Source organism: Canis lupus, chromosome 17 (genome assembly GCF_011100685.1).
Source record: "Canis lupus familiaris isolate Mischka breed German Shepherd chromosome 17, alternate assembly UU_Cfam_GSD_1.0, whole genome shotgun sequence".
Taxonomy (NCBI): Eukaryota; Metazoa; Chordata; class Mammalia; order Carnivora; family Canidae; genus Canis; species Canis lupus.
This window is the reverse complement of record NC_049238.1, coordinates 21,039,198-21,061,148: the sequence shown is the minus strand read 5'-3', so window position 1 is coordinate 21,061,148 and position 21,951 is coordinate 21,039,198. Positions and strand designations below refer to the sequence as shown.

General features: G+C 43.1%; 1 protein-coding gene across 1 annotated transcript in view; it reads right to left on the bottom strand.

The window, feature by feature from the left end:
* MAPRE3 (microtubule associated protein RP/EB family member 3) overlaps positions 1-21,951 on the bottom strand; it is a 54,267-nt gene that overhangs the window by 31,331 nt on the left and 985 nt on the right. The gene's annotated exons all lie outside the window — the stretch shown is intronic.

Sequence of the window (21,951 nt, the reverse complement as noted above, 5' to 3'; positions counted from 1 at the left end):
ACTCGATCCGGGACTCAAGGATCACACCCTGGGCTGAAGGCAGGCGCTAAACCACTGAGCCACCCAGGGATCCCTCTTCAGATCTTTTAATATACATATCCAAACCATAAACATACATATTTATTCTATTGTTTAAATAAAATATTATTAAAATATTGTGATTTTTTTTCCTCTAAAAATACCATGGTTACTTTTCTATGCAGTGTACAGAGATTCACCTCATTCTCCTTGATGGTTGCCTACTCTTTTGTATTCAGGAATAGTTAATTTCTTTGAAAAGGTTAGGGAAAGTTTTGGACAAAAGGTGATTTATAATTGGGGCCTTGAAGGAGGAGTTGGAGTTCATTTAGTAGTAAGCAAAGCCAAGAAAAAAATGCTTGTGATAGATAAAAAGTGGTTCAGGGTGTCTGGACAGCCTGAACATATAAGAGAAGTTGGAAATACACAGTTTCTTTGGAGACCGCCAGTGGTCTGGTGAGGACATGTTGTCTCTCAGACTTTGGTGTGCATCAGGATTGCCTCGGGAATTTCTTAAAACTGTAGCTGCTCCATCCCCTACCTTGAGATTGTGATTCAGTAGGTTGATATCCCCAAAGTCTTTGTTCTTACCCACTACACTAGACTGCCTTTCCCTCTATGAGTGTGTATTCACCTCATCCCTCATAAGGCAAGGAAGACAACTGGAGGCCCAGAAAGTCCCCACAGTAGCAGAGTAGAAGATCCTTATATCCTTATATTGTTCTTTCACTTAGCCATCTCATTCTTAGTCTTGTAGCATCTTCTCCTACACCAACTCTTCACTTTGTAGTTTTATATCCTCTTTCATTTGAGAGTTCAAAGTATTCCCAATGCTAACTCCATGATTGGACAATGGGAACTGGTAATAACCTCATTTTATAGTAGGATAAGCAGAGGCACTAGGGGTACTCCTACCATGTTGAGTCAAAACTGAAGCTGAGAACAGAATTCAAACCTGTCTCCTCTCATTTTGTTCATGATATTACTGCCTTTTCCATTGAATTATGCAGACCCTGGATCACTTTTCTCATTAATCTAGGTGATGTATGAAAAGCATCCTACACAGTGCCCAGCTCATAGCCCAGCTCCTTGACCACAACCAAGCAGGGGCTGCCCAGGGGCTCTTGAGCTTAGTGGATGTTTCTTGATGTGCTGCAAAACAGCCATCAGAAATTCCACATAGGTTTTTCTTCTAAGGGTGTTAAGAAAAGCTTTCAAATGCCATCAAACAATGAAAAAGACAAAGATAGTTGCATTTCAAGGCTTCACTTCTGTGTCAGTTTGGGAGACAAGGATGCTGTAATTACAGAATTGTTTATAAAAAAAAAAGTTAAAGAGGTGAAGCTGTCTGCCTGGCATACAGCAAGAATGAATAATAAACCTGAGACTTCACCGTATGTGGTGGTGCTGAGCTAGAGCACAACTCTTCCCTAGGTCCAACGAGATGGAAAAAAAAGAGTAGGGTTATTCTGCTAAGGAGTGCCAGGGTCACATTTGGCTTTGTAGCCCTGAAAACCAAGATTGACCCCCCATGCCTCAAGAAGGAAAACTCTCTAAAGCAGAGGTTCTCTGCTTTACAGTGCTCTTTACAGTGCTCTAAAGCAGAGGTTCTCTGCTTTACAATTTTACAGTGCAGAGGAATCATCTGACTGGTCTATTACTGATGCAAATTCTTGAGTCCATCCCCTGAGAGAGACAGGTGTGGGCTATGGCTCAGAAGCCTGCATTTTTCATAGGCTTTCCTTATGGGTCAGTGGCAGGACAACACTAGAGACCACTCTGCTCTAGACAACACATGCAAGATTTTTCCATTTACCAGTTCTGAGGCAGCACTGCTTTGTCACTGTGAACTATCAGTGGCCTGACCAGCATTAAGCTGAGTCATGGAAAAGCATAAATTTTTACACTGCAGTTTACCCTCATCTCCAAAAGCTTCAGTCTTTTTTCTCGTTGGATTCTAGAATGGTGTGATGGAATGAAGCAACTTTGGAAACAAATGTAAATATGCTGACTTCTATATGGATGCTGAAAAAAATTTCAGTGAAGGGTCACAGCTATTAATGTCCACTTAGCTAATTGGTTTCTTTTGCCAACATTTATAAAGAAGCTTAATGTACACAATGTCCTTTCTTGAAGATCACATATACAAAGTTTTAGAAAGAGCTAGAGACTGGGACATATATTACCTCACAGCATCCCAGAATGCTGAGACACTGGAAGTCCTTGTATTAAAGAATCATCCAGGAGAAGCCTCCCTTTCCATCAAGTCAGGATGCTTGAAAGGTCCTATGAAAGACACTGCTGCCCCATCACTGTAGCTGCTCAGACCAGTGGGCCAAAAGACACACCACATAACAATGGCCTCAGTCATTAGAATCCAGCCTCCAGCTGGCCCACCTGCCCACAAGGTGGGAGTAGGGTTGATTACAGAGAGATGCTCTGGGATGATGGGCTCTTTTTGTCCCCTGCCTTGAGCTTTATGTTCTAAACTAGAGCAAGTAATCAACAGGCTACTGTTTTCTAAAGTGAAATTCATTAATTGGAGTCTCAGACCTCTGAGTTATAAAAAGAGGAGCTGAAGCAGACTTAAGCTACTAATTATTTGGCAAGGTTCCAAGGCATTCACCATAACTTCTCATCATGTTTTGCAAGTATGCAGGGCACCTCTGTCTAATGCCTTGTCCTAGAAATGAGTTTGAGTGGTTAGGAACACAAACATTTCTATCTTAAGAGATTCTCCCTTGGTCTCTTAATTGGTTGTCAAAATTTTTAAAAAAATTCTCTAACTTGGGATGCCTGGGTGGCTCAGTGGTTGAGTGTCTGCCTTCAGCTCAGGGCATGATCCCGGGGTCCTGGGATCAAGTACCACATCGGGCTCCCTGTAGAGAGCCTGCTTCTCCCTCTGCCTGTGTCTCTGCCTCTCTCTCTGAGTCTCTCATGAATAAATAAATAAAATCTTTTAAAAAATTCTCCAACTTTATGTTCAATCATGAAAAACTTTCAAAATAGTCACAAGTGTTTTCTAGTAGATAATTTTAATGCTGAGAATTAATTCTCTTCCTCAGTCCCAACTCTACTTCTTTGAAGTTGGCATGCCTTTCATCTGTAAATATGAAAATGAACATTAATAATTAATGCCTTCTCATCCTTTCCAAGTAGGAAGTTTTATTTACTTAGGAAGAAAGTATTCTTTCTCAGAGCTAGAGAGAGGCAGAAGCAGAATGCAGCTCTGCTCGTGATGGTCTTGATGTAGATTCAAACTGCCTCAAGTCACTCCATCAGCCTTCAAGAATAACTGCTGAACTGTTCTCTCCTGAATTCTTGCCTGTGGATGGAGACATGTTCCAAACAGTGGCTCTTCATCTCACTCTCCCTTCTGACCAACACCCTGCATGAAATGCTTCCATCTTTTATGACAGACCCATATATTTCTCACATGCCCTGTAACTCTCCCACTACAATGACCTTGCCCCATTACTTCTAATCCAAGTACCATGTACACTTCTTGTGACTCATTCTTTGGCTCATTTTCAGGGTGCTGTGTCTCCACAAGCTGATGGCTACATGAAATACCCTATAAACCCATTCAGCTTAGTCTGCCTGCTAAGCACCAAAGGTGGGTGCTATAGAAGACCACTCCCCAACACACACATCATCACCTTGAGAGCTTAAAGGGAGAAATTCATATTGCCTAGCTCACATCCATACCCCCCTTCTTTTTTTTTTTTTTGAAGATTTTATTTATTCGGGTAGCCCCGGTGGCACAGCAGTTTAGCGCCGCCTGCAGCCCGGGGTGTGATCCTAGAGACCCAGGATCGAGTCCCACATCCAGCTTCCTGCATGGAGCCTGCTTCTCTCTCTGCCTGTGTCTCTGCCTCTCTCTTCGCTCTCTCTGAATAAATAAATAAATAAATAAATAAATAAATAAATCTTTAAAAAAGAAAAAAAGATTTTATTTATTCATTCATGAGAGACACACAGAGAGGCAGAGACACAGGCAGAGGGAGAAGCAGGCTCCATGCAGGGAGCCTGATGTGGGAATCGATCCTGGGACTCCAGGATCACGCCTTGGGCCAAAGGCAGGCACCAAACCGCTGAGCCACCCAGGGATCCCCCATACCCCCTTCTTTTTCCTACAGTTGACCTCAGCCCTTCTACGATTTCTGCCTAGAAGAACCTATGGGGGGGTGATGCATTCCATATTTCTTACCTCTGCTCAAAGAAGCTTTCCTTGGATACTTTCTCACTTGAATGAGTTCATCCAATTTGAACACATGGGGATGTGGTGAATAGATCCACCATTCCTATTCACACCCTTTAGGATTATGTAGACTGTGGTAGGCCCTCAAAGATGTCCATGTCCTAAACTCTAGAACCTGGGAAGAGGTTACCTTAAGTGGCAAAAGCGCTTTGCAGATGTAATTAAGTTAAGGGTTTTGTGATGGGGAGATTATTTTGGATTATAGGTGGGCCTAATAAAATAAAAAAGGGTCTTTATAACAGGGGAGTGGGAAGGGTAGAGAGAAGATGTGATGATGGCAGTGGAGGTCAGAGGGATGCAGGGCCACAAGCCAAGATGTGCAGGCAGCTTCTAGAAGCTGGAAAAGGCGAGGAAATAAATTTTCTCCTAGAGCCTCCAGACAGAACACACCTTGATTTTAATTATTTTTTAAAAGATTTTATTTATTCATGAGAGACAGAGAGAGAGAGAGAGAGAGAGAGACAGAGAGAGAGAGGCAGAGACACAGGCAGAGGGAGAAGCAGGCTCCATGCAGGGAGCCTGACGTGGGACTTCATCCAGGATCACGCCCTGGGCTGAAGGTGGCGCTAAACCGCTGAGCCACCTGGACTGCCCCACACCTTGATTTTAGCCTACCATAGTAGTTTCCTATAGCTTCTGTAAAAATTACCACAAACTGAGTGGCTGAAAGCAACAGAAATGGATTTTCTCACTGTTCTGGAGGCCAGAAGTCCAAAATCAAGGTGTCAGTAATGCTGCAGTCCCTCCAAAGGCTCTTGGGGGAAATTTGTTTTTGCCTCTTCTAATTTCTGGTGGCTCCAGGCATTCCTTGGCTTGTGACCACATCATTCCAATCTCTGCCTCTAGTCACACCATCTTCTCCTCTTCTCTCTCAAAACTTCTTCTGCCTTCCTCTTATAAGGATACATGTGATTGCATTTAGGGCCCACCCAGATAATCCAGGATAAAGTACTCCTTTCAAGATCTTTAATCACACCTTCTGTCATAGAAGGTGATATTCATTCTTTTATCATATAAGGTAACATTCACAGGTTCTGGAGAGTAGGACTTTTTGGGAGCCACCATTCAGCCCACTACGCCACTGACACTGATTTTGGACTTCTGACCTCCAGAACTATACAACACATTTGAGCTGTTCTAAGCCACTAAGTTCATGGAAATTTGTTGCAGCAGCCTTAAGAACTTGTTCCACAGGCTGATCCTATCTGCCCTCACCTGCATTCTAAGCTGTGAGTCCCTCTTTTCTCTCACTGGTGGAGGTTTCTCTGGGTTATGTTGATTGCTCAGTGGTCTTGGCACTGGTCCTGGCCAAACCTGAGGTGGTGGAGTGGGCCTCCAGAGTCTACTTCTGCCAACTTCCTTCTATGAGAATGGCTTCACCACTCAGACCCACAGTCAGAACTCTCCTTGCCTGTGTTTGTATATGGAGAAATGAGATGTACAGAAGAGAATTGAGAACGAGAATATTGTAGAACATGTCATGAACTGGAAGGATGGCACAGGTGGGATTCTGATTCACTGAGGGAAGGCCAAGATCTTTCCCCAAGGGAGGAAAAGAGTTTCAATGGCACATGTCTAAACAACCTGTCTCAGGGCTGAAGTACATCAATCTAAATGGTACTAAGCAGCTGATATCCCGGCTGGCAAAGGAAGAATTCAGGACCTAGATGTGTCCCTTCTACTTCTTTCCAGAAGTTTCAGCAAATGCAGGCAGTTCAGCCAGTGATATAGGGGCATTTAGACACCTGTAAGTAAGTTGAGCTAAGCCAGAGATTTATCTTGATAAAAAACTAGTCATTGCCCCTATGTTTCCACTTCCCTACTAGCACGTGAGGGTGTCTTCCAGGGGAGAGTTCAAAACAAAGTTCCCCAACATGTTATGTCAGTGTCTTAGAAACAGTGTTACAGGGTCAAAAGCAAATGTAATGCTATCTGAAGCAATGGGAAGTGCTTTACATGTGTGTCCTGCACTGGGATTTAAAAATTACTGCTAGAAAAACTGCAAATGGACAGGATTCTAATTTAGTTAAAAACTGGGAGAAAAGGCAATGATACGGTCACTTTAGTGACAGCACCAGGTTTTCTGTAGCGGGTGGCTTAGGGCTGGTGGTCTGGTGGGAAGGGAGAGCTAGAAGAGGGTCTTAAAGCTGCCTTTGCAGAATCAGTACATCTTTACATTGGGGTTGTAGGTTTCCCCAGGGTGGCTTTGGGAGAACAGCAGTGCCTAAGCCACCCCGTGATGCCACTACCATCTGAGTGGAAGAATTATTATTTTAAAAAATATTTTTTTATTTACTCATGAGACACAGAGAGATAGAGAGAGGCAGAGATACAGGCAGAGGGAGAAGCAGGCTCCATGCAGGGAGCCCGACATGGGACTCGATCCTGGGTCTCCAGGATCACACCCTGGGCTGAAGGTAGGCGCCAAACTGCTGAGCCACCCAGGGATCCCTGAGTAGAAGAATTATAAATGGCTTTCAGTTTCAATTGCTCTTTCCTATTTTTTCCAATTTTCTGGTATATGAAAAATAGCAAGATCCCATGTTTTTAAGAAGAAATAATATGTGTGTAGAAAAAAAGTTGTAATATTCAACAAGACAGCGGTAGTGATTATCTTTGGGGACAAGGTCATGGAAGATGTCTACTTTCTCTTAATGTGTTTCTGTAATGCTTTAATTAAAAAAAAAAAAAGTAGGCTCCACACCCAGCATGAGCCCAACATGGGGCTTGAAACACGACCCTGAGATCAAGACCTGAGCTAAGATTAAGAGTTGGATGCTCAGCCAACTGAGCTACTCAGGTGCCCCCATAATGCTTTAATTTTAAAATACTTTTAAAGGCAATTTTGACTTATACTTGCTATTCAAAAAAGGCATTTTTGATGACTACTGTACACTAAAATTATGAATTAAATACACATTACTCTTAGAAGTTTCTCTGAATATAAGGGCAAGTTAATAGTGATTTTCAAGAATTATTTTCATTAATGGAAAAGCTAATGCATAAATACAAATGAGAATGTATGGATTATGAGAGTGAGAGTAGGACAAGCAATCTAAAATTCCTGAAAGCGGGGATCCCTGGGTGGCGCAGCAGTTTAGCGCCTGCCTTTGGCCCAGGGCGTGATCCTGGAGGCCCGGGATCGAATCCCACGTCGGGCTCCCGGTGCATGAAGCCTGCTTCTCCCTCTGCCTGTGTCTCTGCCTCTCTCTCTCTCTCTCTCTCTGTGTGTGTGTGACTATCATAAATAAATAAAAATTAAAAAATAATTCCTGAAAGCGTCCTCCAGAGAAATAGCTGGTGAGCCAGCAGTCATAGAGAGATGCCTGTCCAAGCCCCTGCATCCCTATGGGGAAGGGACAGGGGGTGAGAGGCTTCTTAGTTGTTTCTCTTAGCTGGCTTCCTGCCTTCAGCAACCCAACTGCAGCTCAGATACCTGGGAAAGCTTCTGAGAGAAGCTGACAGGCAGCCTCTTTGGAGAGGCAGTTAGAAGGGGCTGCCACTTCCAGAAAATCAAGCTGAATGCAATGTCTACATTAAGATGTTTCAGCTAACAGTTCTGGGAGTTCTAAAACAACTAGTTATTCCCTTGCCCCCACCCCCTATCCCCAGTCCTCAACCAAAAGAGATCATCTGTTCTAGGCAGCAAGTAATATAATTTTCACAAAACAGCTAGAGGATGGCAGGACCATCTGAGTTCCAATGATAAGCTTTAAAGATAAAGGGGCAAATTGGAGCCTCTTAAATACTCCTCACAGGGACTGTGTTATCACTGGGTTCCTAGCACCCTCAAGAATCACAAGTCCTCTTGAGTTATGACCTTTAGCATGTCTCAGAACAGCTCTGAGCAGAGCGGTGCCTGGCTGGGTCTTGCTAATGGAGGCTTCCTGGCCATTGGAAGCTCTTTGGGATACAATCAGAGGCTGTTGCATCAGGAAAAGCACAGTCTACCTGCTGTTAGACTGGCTAGCTTCAGAAAGATGCCCTGGGAAGTAGATCAGTTCTCTGGAAGCGTTGGTGGGCAGGGTAGAGGAGCTGCAGGGAGAAAAGGATTTCTGAAGCCTACCCTTGGAACCTACTGGACTCCTAGGTCAGGGTCCGGTCACCCCACACCCAGGAGAGCCAGAAATGCACCCTTGGGAGAGGAAGTGCTAGACCAGTCAATTTTCTTTTTATGTAAGCACAAATTATGTGGTGGGTTTTGCTCCCTAAATGTCTCTGTCTTTACCTTACTGGAAAGTTAACTCTGCCCAAGTGAGGTCATATTGAAGAGAGTGATGGTAGTGATATCTGCTACTTATTTCCCGCTGAGAGGAGCTGGTTTGAGCCTTCTTGGTTTCCAGTTCACTCCCAACCTAGAGAGGAGCACTCGGAGACCTGCTCTTTCCGATCCTCTTGTCCATTAGGGATGAACGCGAGGGTTTGTTAGTTTATCATTCTGGTCACTGTCTACTCGCTCCTAGGAATGACTATGTAAAACTAAGAACTGCTGGCCACAAAACACACCTCAGAAAGCCACTCATTCAGTGATTACTTGTTGAGTCTCAACTATTTCTGGGTCTGATGGGAATGAGTAAGTCAGTCTTGGTCCTTGACTCATAGAGCTTGTTGTCGAGTGAAATGAACAAACAGTAATATAATAATCATACAAATAACTCTATAATTATAATCACATTAAGTGCTGTAGAGGAAAAATACAAGACTAGAGAGCTTTGAAAGCAATGGCTTTCAACGTTTTAGTAAAAAAAGACATTTTATATTATAATCCAAGAAATATATATATGCATATAGACATGGTTAATAACAATTCTTGCTCTTACTATGAACAATGCAGTCTGACATTTTCTGGCTTATTCATTTACAAAATTCTGGTTACAACCCAATAAACTGATGTCACACCCAATTAGTTTGGGATCCACAATTTGAAAAAGCCTGCATGGGGGCCCCAGCTTGTAGTGGAGCTGGGGTGGAGGTCAGGAAAACACTTCCCTTAGGGAGTGACACTTAGGCCCAGACATGTGAGATTAAGGAGAGTTAGCCCAAAAAGGCCAGGAAAGAATGTTCCAGGGGAGATGGAACAGCATATGCAAAGACCTCTCATTTTACAGAAAAGGAAATGAGATCAGGAGAAATGTGATTTGCTCGAGGTCACATAACTCTAAACCCAGGTGTCCTAACTCTAGGTTCAAGGCTTTCTCATGTACTGCAGCTGATCAGTTGTCCTCTTCCTTTTCATTTAATAATTATAGGCCAAGGACTAATTATTCTCAACTAGGCTGCCTAGGAGAAAAGAGAAAAGAGGGTCGGCAGGAGGCTGTGTTTACAAAGAGCCCATTAAATTCTACATGCACACTCATTCCTACCCCACCTGGCTTGAGGCCTACACGGCAAGCTGTTGGTCCCTTTCTGGTGGGGACTGGCAGGGAGCCATACTCCTGCTCCGTCCTGGCTTTAACAAAACAGCATTTACAAAATGGCCAGGCAAAGTTGAGTCTTAGCTGAAGGCCCTGGAAAGAGTACAGAGCACTGCCCCCCCCCCCCACATCCCCCTGCTTTTCCACCTCCCTGGGTTGCTGCCAGCACCTGACTTTCCACGTGTGTTCCCTCCTTGCTCAGTTCCCTGCCATCAGCCCCTGTGACTGCTGTGTGCGGTGAGCTGTGTAAATGGCTAGGTTGTGCAGCCTGAAGGTAATGTGAATCTGGCAAGTAAAATACAGGCTGCAGTTATGGGTGTCAGTCAGGGTCAGGGTCAAAGTGGACAATCCAGGAGAATATGAGAAAAAGAGGGGTCAGGAGAGAAGGGTCTTTTTCAAAACAGGCAAGAAGAGAAACAGGGCTGCTGTATACAGATGTACGGTTTGTATACTGCAGAAAGCAACCGGGGTGGGGGGGGGTCTGTGAAGATGACATGGAAGCCACACACCATTCACAAAACTGTGTTCCTGGCAAGGGGCTGGATCTGCCTAAAGGAAGGGCCCTCACTGACAGAGGCCAGACAGGAAGGGCTCTGTAGGGCACCTGGTCAGAGGGTTGGAAACAGCCAGAACTACACACACAACATCACACTGAAAATGCTGCCAGGCCTAGGGAAGGTTGATGTCCTCAGGTCTGAAACACTACTGACATGTTGGTGTTTACATGCTGGTGGCTGAGTGCCATTCAGTAGTGACGAGCTGTGACCACAGGAGCTCCTGACTGACAAGCAGAGACACCTCACAGTTTTAACACTTATCAAGTCAGACCCTGGGATCCTCCTCCATCTTCATTTCTCCTTCATCAATCTCAGAGTAGTCCAACCATACCCTGAAGGCACAGCTCTACTCCTGAGATTTTAAATTAGTTAAAAAAAAAAAAAGTTACTGAAGCAGTCATTGAGTGGCTCAGTCAGCAAAGTGTCCAACTCTTGGTTTTGGCTCAGGTCATGATTAAAGGGTCATGGGACTGATACCTGCATCAGGCTCCCTGCTCAGTGCAGAGTCTGCTGGACAGTCTCTCTCTCTCTCTCTCTGACCCATCCCCGCTCACTCTTGCTCTCTCTTTCAAATAAATAAATATTTTCAGAAATGTTACTAGTAATACATGCCCTCACAAAAACACTGCAAACATTACACAAAGGTAAATAATTAAAAGTAAAAGCAGTCTCTTCCAAATTTTAAAACTTAAATCTTCTGTCAATAACCTCCTTACTACTTATCTCTCATACTCTAAACCTGCTTTCTGTTCTCACTTGAACCTGTAATTACTCTGCCCCTCCTTCTGCTGACAACCAGCATTTCTCTTAGATTTGTAGCACTTCCCTCCGCCTCTGACCTTAGGGCCAGCTGCTTCAATGCCATCTTAAATCCTGCCTCCTCAGAAACCTTCCCGAACATGCCCCCGGCCCTTGCTGCTTGCCACTCTGCTGCTTCCCCAGGCTAGAGACTCAGAGACTTCTTCCGCCCGTTAGGAATCCCTGGGTCCAAGTCAGCCCTTGGCCCTGAACAAGACATTTATTCATCTCTCATATGCTCAGGCTCATTTTTTACAGCAGTTAATTCAGACCTTCAAGACCTTATCCCCTACCTCAGCATGTGGGCTTGGCTCCATTTCACTGAGAAAAAAGTCTTTTCTTAGAAGGAACTCCAGTCACCTCCCCTGGGCTTCCCCCTGCAAGTCATGAGTAGAAAGAGCCATACTCTCTCCTCCTACCAGTCTCAAAGGCAGCCCTTGCCTCCTCTGTAAAGTGATCCCTACTGTGGTGTCCACAAGATCTTCCCCCGTTTTCTCCCTTTCTCTCTTGCATCCTAATTATTTTCCTCAAATAATTCCTTCTCCCTTTTACCATTACACATGTTCAGATCTCCTTATTATCAGGAATCATTCTAAGTCAATGGCAAACTCTTATTCTAATTGTAAGTTAGCTGGATCACCATGAAGAACAATGCATAATAAGACTAGTATAAACGCAACAACAACACAGAAGCAACCTAAATATTCACTGATGGATGAATGCATAAAGAAAATGTGATAATATATAGAATCAAATATTACTCATTCATAAAAAAGGAGATCCTGCCATTTGCAACAACATGGATGGAACTTGAGGGCATTATGCCAAATGAAATATGTCAGACAGAGAAAGACAAAGACTTCTGTGTGGAATCTAAAAACACCAAATTCATGGATACAGAGAACAGACTGATGGGTGCCAGAGATGGGGAATGGAGAGTGGGAGAAATGAGTGAAGGTCAGAAAGTACAAAAGAAGTCAGTCCTGGTGATATAATGTACAGTGTGGTAACTCTGTCATCTACTGCATTGTATATTTGAAAGTTGCTAAGAGAACAAATCTTAAAAGTTCTCATCACAACAAAAAACAATTTGTAACTATATGTGTGGTGATGGATGTTAACTGGACTTATTGTGGCGATCATTTCACAATACATACAAATATCAAATCACTATGTTGTACACTGGAAATCAATAGAATGTTATGAGTCAATTATATCTCAATTTAAAAACCCTGCAAGAAAAGACCTACAAATACAGAGAACAAACTGGTGGTTGCCAGAGGGAGAGGGGAGGGGGAGAGGGCCAAATGGGAAAAACAAAACAAAACAAAACAAAACAAAATCCAGCATTGTTTGTACTCTTCGCCTCTGTAATTCCACTTTATGGGATATACTCTGAAGAAATAACCCACAAAAGAATAATAGTGACTTGTACGGTGATGTTCAGAGTAGAAATATTTATACTTACAATTTGTAAAATGTTGGAAATACCCCAATTGCCCAATAATAGATTGGTGGTTTAGCATATTTTGCTATCAATATAATGGAACACCACAGAAGGAATGGGATATTTGTTTTTTTAATTTTAATTATTTATTTTTTAACTTTAATTCCAGTGTAGTTAACATAAAGTGTTATATTAGTTTCAGGTGTACAATATAGTGATTCAACAATTCCATGTGATTACTCAGTGCTCATCAAGATAAGTGTGTACTGAAATGGTATATTTGAAGTGACAAATACATGGATTATGCTGAAACAGAGAAATCTGCAAATGAAGCACATTTTATTTTTTTATTTTTTATTTTTTTAATTTTTATTTATTTATGATAGAGAGAGAGAGAGAGGGGCAGAGACACAGGCAGAGGGAGAAGCAGGCTCCATGCACCGGGAGCCCGATGTGGGATTCGATCCCGGGTCTCCAGGATCACGCCCTGGGCCAAAGGCAGGCGCCAAACCGCTGTGCCACCCAGGGATCCCGAAGCACATTTTAATACATAAAAATTATATAAACAAAAAGCACACACTCATTAAATTTTTACATACAATTGCTGATAAAGAAGAGAATTACAATAATAAAAAAATTGATCTTGCTGCTTCTTCTGGTAATGACTTTTCTCCATTTTCCTGTTGCTGCTTTCTGGTGACCATCCATTGCCTCAGTTTTTTCTTTACTCAATTCCCTCTTTCACACTACCCAACCTGGCTTCCATCTCTAGTGTTTTACTAGACACCCTCAGCAATCATCATGATTTTTTTTCTGGATAGATCCTTGAGTCTAGATAAGCCAGCAGCACTGAAGCTCTCTTCTTGACATCTTCTCTTTTCTCTTCCCTTGCTGCTGAACCATCATAACTTCCCCACATCTCTTTGCCTTTCTCCTAATTGTGGACAATTCTTGAAGCCTATTATCTGGAGCACTGGTCTTCGTGCTCTGTACCCCAGACCTCTGGAGAGAGCCCCTTTCAGGGAAGCCATCCCTCCTGTGTCACTGACTCTCACATCTATAGTTCCATCCCAGCCTCACCCTTGGCTTCTGGTTCTAGGCTCCACTTGGGAGGCCTCCAGTTGTCACCTCTAGTTCTCCACGTCTGAAATAAAGCTTCTCTCCAAACTGTCTCTTCAACTTCCTAACTTCTGGCTAACGTCACCAACATTGTCCCAAACTGCCACACCATAAATATGGTAAGGGTGACCTGCTTATGGTCCCCATCACACTCACTCCTGGTCATTCTTTGGCAGACGCCTTGCCTCTTGGAAAGTCCTCTCTGCTGTCCTGATTCCTGAAAGCCTGCTTACCTTCAGGGCAGGCTCAGACTCTGCTTCCTTTACAGAGTCTTTTATAACTACTCCAGTTCAAAATGATTATTTTCCTCTCAGAATCCTTGTTGAATTTAGTTAGCCTCTATAGCACTAATGACACACAATGCACTGTTCTTTCATTTCTTTTACCTGAACTGTCTTACTCATCTGTCCTCTGGTGAACAGGTCCTGCATCTGCCTACTCAGCCAGCCCCAGTGCATCTCCCTCTCTGAAGCCCTCCCAGTTCTCACAGGCTCAGGGTCACTCTTCCTTCTGGGTTGCCAAAGCAGCCCTTCCCATCACTGAGGGAGTTCCCATCTCCTTGTATTGTAGTGACTTGTATCATTTTTGTCCACCTCTCAGCAGAATATTAGCCAAGTTCCTTAAGGACAAAGACCACATTGTACAACAACAAGGCACCACAGATATGTTGCTGACATCTGATGTTGTCAAATATACCAGTCATTCCACACATGCATCTTATCTTCCAAACCAGACTACGATCTCCTCGTGGAGACAGGGGTTAAATCTCATTTCTTTTAAATCCCATAGTGACTAAGAATACAAAACAGAGAGGACCTGGGGGAGTATTTGTTCAGAGAATACCTAGAATAAAGCCTTGAGAAGACAACATATGAATTTATATGAATAACCTATAAACCTGGAAACTGTACTTTCTGGGGAATACAAGTCTTATCAAGTCTCAAAACACTGCACCTTGCTATTTTGGGGCCAGCATAACACATCTCTGTACTTAGCAGTGGTCCTGTCACTTAAAGGTGTTAATAGGATGCCCAAACTGAGAGCTTTCAGCTGTGAACTCTACCCATCTAAAATCAGAACAAATCAGAGACTAAATCAGAGTCCCTGATAAGTGGCAATAATCCGCAGGGAAGGGGGTGGGGGTGGCGGCTGTCTGCCAAGAGTCTGGTGCTGCAGAAAAGTCTGGCTACATAGCGCATATTACACCAGGGGAGATAAGCCTTCAGTGAAACACTCCTCACATGGGAGGAGATACTTAATTTCATCCAGTGGTCCAAGGCCTGCCCCTTTCACATGGCACACCACACGTTAGTTCAACTATGATCTTGCTGACTCAGAGCAGCTAAGATTTCATTTCCTACCAATCAGGAAATCCCATTTAAATGACAAGGTGACCAGGACAACCACACCCTCAAGGCGTGATGAATGCCTCTCTGACAATCACTCTCACCAAGTGGGGAGCGTCTTCAGCTAGCCATACCCAAAGACTTGCTCACTAATAATCCCAGGTGGCTAGGAAGGCTTCCACTTGTCTCCATCTGGGACAAGTGTTTGGGTAGTCGGAATCATCTGGAAGAAGAGGCAGATTCTGCTCAGCAAACATTTCTGGAAGCCCAGGCTGAGTGGTGTGACAGGCCACGTGGCCCCCAACTCTAAAACCTGGATCCCCCGTGCTCTGACATGAGCAGACACCACCACTGGTGGAGGGCAGGAATCAGTCCTCTGGGCTGGGCCATGGAGGCAGTGTACAATACGATGGGTGTGTGGATGGGAAAGATGAAGCGAGAGGACAGCTGCTGGGCCACCTCTCCCTTCACAGCCAGTTCTGTGAACCTGGTGTAGCAAAGAGGGCCCTGCCAGCTTGTCCCTGCAGAGGGCTTCTGTCCATCAGGTGGCTACCAGCAGGCACCCAACCTTCTCTGTCCTTGGAAGAAAAAGGACCTCTGAGCTGACGGCTAAACAGAATACGGCCAAGGCAAAGAGAGCAAGGAGCCTGTAGCAGGCTTGAGCACAGTCTTCATATAGGTATACAACCACCAAAACATGAGAGCAAGCCTCACATAAGATCCCCAAGACACGGGGGAACTGGGAATCCAGAAAGTCTGAATAGACACAGGGGAAGAAAGCCCACTCAAAACAGTAAACCCTGCTATACAGGGTTTTACTGAAACCTTCTGATAAATTTAAACAGCAAAATGTAAGAGGCAAAGAAGACTATCTTAAGATACTTTCTTTTCATAATTTTTTTTACATCTCATTTGAGTCAAGAGAGATTACTTCTCTAGATGATGGATTTGGGCATTTCTAGGCCATGTTTTAAAGTTACACACCCACACAATAATACTCCAAGCATGTTCTCTGCCAAAGAAGAGATAAAGTAGTATCTAAAGAAACAGCTTCAAGAAGTGTTTTTCGCTAATCATGACAACAGTGAAAAATAATAATAAATAAATTAAATATTCTGTGATTTTCCTTAGAGATAACTCTACTACCTGGAATCCATAAACCACTGGTTTAAAAGTTTTATAATAGGGGCTCCTGGGTGGTTCAGTCAGTTAAGCATCTGCCTTTGGCTCATCAAGCCCCCTCAGGTTTCCTTTTTCTCCCTCATCCTCTGTCCCTCCCCCTACATCTGCCCCCTTGTGTGCGCGCGCTCTCTCTCTCAAACAAATAAATAAAAATCTTTTAAAAAGTTTTATAATAAAAGTTATAATTGCTTAACACAAAAAAATTGGGAAAATAGTGAAGAGCACTACCAAAAAACCCCGTTCATTTATAATCCCATTACTTCAAGATGATCACTTATGGTTTGGCATATGCTCTTCTGGTACTTTTCCCACATTTTTCTTTATAAAAAATGGTATAATTCTTGACATACTATTTTGCATCGGTTTTCCGCTCATTATATGAAAAGTTTCTAGTATCAACAAATAGTCTTTTAGCAGATTTTTAATGTACATATAGTCTGTGTGTGTGCACACACAGGTGCAGTATTTTATCTGGGTAAACCTGACCAAACCCTAATTGTTGATCCTTTGGTTGTTTTAACTGTTTGATATTATTAATAATCTTATATCAATAAAAATCCCTGTACAGTATTTTTATATATACTCTTGATTTTCTAAATATTCTTAGAATGACAATTTCTGATCTAAGGATATGTGTCCTTTTAAGGCTTCTGACATACATTGTCAAAATTACTGGTTAGCTTTGAAGCAATGCTTCTTGCTCAGTTATTTTAAACATAACACATAGTGGTATGTATCTCCCATATATAGGAAATAGTTTCAGGAAAAGAAAATAATTTTACTTGGAATTGAAACATCTTAGATAGGTCAAGGTCAAGTGCTATTTACTTCAGGCAAATGAAGCATCCAGAGCTCAAATGCTAGTGTTCGATCATGACTGTTTAACAAAGCTGGGAGGCCACAATGCTAGTGAGAAGGATATAGGGCTTAGGCCAGTGTTGGCTGGTCAACTCAACACAGAGGAAAAACCATCCTTGGCAACAGGATTCCTCGCCAACCTTGGCCAACTGTCACAAATTTGTACTCTTGGCCAAAGGGAAGTTTAGGTGATGGAATGTGGATTACTCAACATAACCCTCACTCCTGGTTAAACAAGCCGAAGCACGTGTCCAAATGCTAGGTGTGTCTTCTTTCTATAATAAATAGGACATCAGGCTAGGAAACACAACTGACCAACTCATGAGATTAAAGCTCAATAATATGTAATTATTTTGTCAGAGTTTATCAGAAACTTCTAGGAGAAGCAGTTAATAAATCGCTGTGTGAAAGATGTACTCTATCGGCCAGGTTGATCTAGAACACAGCTGGTGCTACAGAGTGTGTCAGCACTTAAGGTGGGGGTCCTTTAAACGTTAAGCCTTCTTGCTGTAAAGTAAGGGGTGTGGGTTTTTCATAAAGGTCATCTATTCAGATGGCATTTTATCCACAGTTGAAAATGCAATTAGCATATTGGAATAGTAATGATGACTTCAATCAGGCAAGAGGAGGGGACTGTTCTTAAGAAGGGAAGGAAGGGATCCCTGGGTGGCGCAGCGGTTTGGAGCCTGCCTTTGGCCCAGGGCGTGATCCTGGAGACCCGGGATCGAATCCCACGTCAGGCTCCCGGTGCATGGAGCCTGCTTCTCCCTCTGCCTGTGTCTCTGCCTCTCTCTCTCTCTCTCTCTCTGTGTGACTATCATAAATAAATAAAATTAAAAAAAAAAAAAAAGAAGGGAAGGAAAACAGGAGGAAGAAGTGGGGAGGTAGCAGGTCAATGAGGCAATCCTGGGCTACCAGGGAAGCAGTCACTTTGGAGTTTTGTGCCCTTGCTTATGAGGCTGGCTTGGTGCGAATGGGGTTAGCCTGCTGGAGCAAAGGCGTCTAACCCTATTTGCCTCGTGCTCTGAAGGCTCTAAGTAAAAGCAATGGCTTCTTTTATCAAAACGTACTCGCTGAAAAACAGCCACCACTAACTCTGCTGGTCTATGTAAAATGACAAAAACACACATGCTTCTTATAACAATTCACATTCAGAAGCATATAAAGTAAAATTTCCCCTTTGGGTCTCCCTTTCCCTCCTCCACACCTAGATTCTACTCCCAAAAAGTAAAACCTACTGTGTTTATCTTTTCAGGTTTTAGATGCCTGTATCTGGGTATTTTATTCCCAAGTGAAATTTACAGGAATTTAAGTTCATTTGTGTTCTATCTGAACAGCTTGCCCTGGCTCCTGGATTACTTGGTAGTCTCTGCCTTGACCCCACCTGGAAATGCTGCCATCCAAAATGATCTCCCTTTACCTCTCCTCACTAGAAAGGAGGTTTCTTTTTTTAATTTTTTAATTTCCTTTTTTTTTTTTTTTTTTTTTTTTAGGGAGATAGGGAGATTTCTTTCCTAGGATGGATAGCTCCTTTCCCTGGTCCTCCAGATCTCCTGGACAAAGGCAGAAACTGATGCAAGCAAGGTCACAGATAAGAGCTACACCTCTAACAGTAAAGAAAGTGAGTAAAGGCCATAGGAGCTTTAGTCACAAGGAACAGCTCAGAAGCTTTTTCATTTCAAATTAAACTCGCTTTCCAGACTGGCCTCCCCAAATGGAGGACTGACTGCCCCCATGACACATACAAACACACCAAGTCTGTGCTTTCCTAGGCAAGTGCTCCTGGCCTGCTAGTCTTTCAGATAACCAGGTCAGCTGAATACATGGATACAAAGGGGCATTTCATATAGTCCTATTTAGGCAGTTGGAATAACACTGCAAGTACCAGGTCTTCATGGGACAACTCTTCTCTCTGTGCATGTCAAACATGATATAAGTGCTGCTGGGAGATGAGGGCTACTTGAATTGAGGGTTGAAGATGGACTTCAGTCATGAAAAAAAAGTGTGCCATTTTTTTAATGTTATACCCTAGCAATAAAAATAGTGATTGCTATGTCTTATTAAGCAGGCACACTATATACTTTCTTTCATTTAACCCTCATGATCACCCTGCAAAACAGATGGTTATCATCCCAGGCTTGTGGGGAAGCAACTGACATGCAGAGGTTCCACAGCCCCAACCCCCATCCCACCCCCACTGAGGCCACATGGCCAGGAGGTGATAGGACCAGCATTTGAACTCAGGTCTGTCTGCTTCCAGAGGCCAGACTGTCTCACTTTCTCCAGGAGAGGGATCAGAAATCTCCCTGGGGCTTCTGGGAACTATAGAAGGTTCCAGTCTGGGAGCTGGAAGATAATCCAGTTTATTGCTCCTCTTGGCCCCTCTCAGTTCTCTGTCCCCTGCCTCCCAGGAGGCAGCAGCCTCACAGATGCCAAATGGAGAGGACGATAGGCACCCACCTTCACATTTGCTTTGTATCAGATGATGCAAAGTTTTGAAAGGAAAACCTTCCTCAATTCAGAGAGTGTGCGAGGCAAAATTATTATTTTTAAGGTAGCAAGAATAAATATTTAATTAGACAGTGTGACATTGGATTTGACCTAGCTCTGCAAAATCTCCAACATAAAACAAATCCTTGTCTACAGGACTAATTACAGACTACTAAATTATTTTTATTAAAACCCTCTGGAATATGAAACATGAGGGATGGGACAATGTAGTATCGTAGACTAGCTCTAGTCTAAAAATCTGGGTTCTAATCCTGACTCAGCCACTAATAACCACCAACATTCATTTGTATGGTGTACATAGTTTACGTAGTTTTCACATACTTTCTACATTAGTTGAGTGACTTTAGGCAAATCACTTAACTCTTGGTGTCTCATGCTAAAATCTGAAAATGAGAACATTGAGCTATATCATCTGAAGCTCCCTCAACTAATATCATAGAAGTTGGGGTGGGCATGTGCTTTAGGATCTTTACAAATATGTCTGTAAACAAATCAGGGAAGATTCATTCTGCTTGAAAAAATAGTATTTTTCTGTTTAGCCCCTGAAAGATGTTACTCAGCCAAATTCACGTATAGCTCATAAGTCATTTGCTGCCAGCTAGTTGGTTCAGCTTCTGGAAGGTACTATAATAAGGTCTTGGGTTGGATTCCCACATAGGAACTTTCCTCTGTTCAATAGCCAACTACTGTGGCTAATGGCAGTTGATCATCTTATACACATAACCCCATAAAGTGGGCTGGCTTGGGGGGAGGACTTGGAAGAAATCTGTCCTCACTATGCATGCACTCTCAGGAAGGTAAGTCAGTGATGACATTATCACACACCCAGAAATATCATATATATCACCCTTTCTCAGTTTTTTTTCCCTTTCTCAGTTCTAAAACACACAAATCCCTCCTTCAAGTCTTGCCACTTCCTGGCTATTTTACTGTTCCTGAGATTAGGATGTGCCTTAGAATCAACGTATATATTTTGATTTGGTATTAAATTGTTTTACTAAAAACTGTTGCTAAATTGCTGGTGTGTCTTAGAATAAATGGAATATAATGCTACAAAACCACAACATAGATTACATAGATTTAGGTCTAACTTCATTCAAATCGTCCCTCTCTCTGTTCTTAACAATTATATTCAGCAACAACTGTATAGGCAATGTGCAAGACACAGGTATTAGTGTGTTTCCCAACAGTAGCCATTTAAAAAGCATTCCATCATTACCTCATAAAACACTGGTATGGATTTCAAAGGCAAATTAACCCATATAAAAACCACTGTGATGCTCTGAAAATGTTCCGTCCCAGAGCAAACTGGAAAGGGAACATTTTACTCACACCCTCTTCATCTATCTAGCCTTGACACATTTTCTTGCTTCTTAATTCACAACCCTCCACCCCAGTAATATTGCTGATTCCCAAAATACACTCAACCCAGGAGGAGCAGCTCTCCGGCACAGCTGTCTGCTCCTGCCCTGCCCGGGTATTTCGGTGAGCTATGCAACACAGAGGACCACACAGAAGGAATGTAACTGTAACGCCCCACAGCTCCCATCGTCCCACAGGCAGGTGCATCCCGCCAAACCCCAGACTGGCATTTGAAACAGAAGAAACTGCACTGCTGCATGGGGGCTGTAGTTCTCCTGTACTTCATCTCTATGTTTAAAACTAGGGCGACAGCCGTCTTTGCTACTGTAAACTAATCTGATGGGCATGGGGGTGGGGAGTGGCTCTGAGAAGGCTGCCAATAGGCCATGATTGAGCAAAGTCAAGGAGCAAAATCATTATTCCTCACTGTTTGCAATCCCTCAAACTGCAAATTTAGTGGATCCTTCATCATGATTTTTAGGAACAAACTGTCTACTCCTTTGGCAGCCTGGAGTAAAAAAAATACAAAGCCTTTTGTAGGGTTTAACTGGCTGATATTTACACATATTTGCTAACAGTACACTGGAATCTGGAAGCCAAGAGAAAAAAAAAAGGATCAAAGGAAGTTGGCAGTGAGGTACATGCATAGTAGTTAGGAGTCCTCGAGTTGAGGCACGTTTATTAAGAGAGCTTCTGGCTGCGGGCACCAACTCTGACTTCAGCTTAATTTCTGCTGGAAAATGAAAACAATCTGGGATCCTCCAAGATAAGAGAATGCAGGGTGGGCAGGTGGATTGGTAGTAAACATAACCCAGGGACTTGTCCAAATATGCTAGAACCCCTATCAGTTGACAGCCACCACAAAGACTCACAGCTGCAGGAGGCTGAGGGTATAGGCCGCAGACCTATACCAGGGAAAAACCTGGGTTCTTTTTCTCTACTCTGCACGTGTTCTGTTAAATCTCACTGTCACCAGTTGGTTACTACATGGAATTTACAGGTACCAGAGATTAAGTCCTGGCCACAACCCCTCAACACAGAAACAGTGTAAGCACTTGCTATGAATGATATCAGGTCT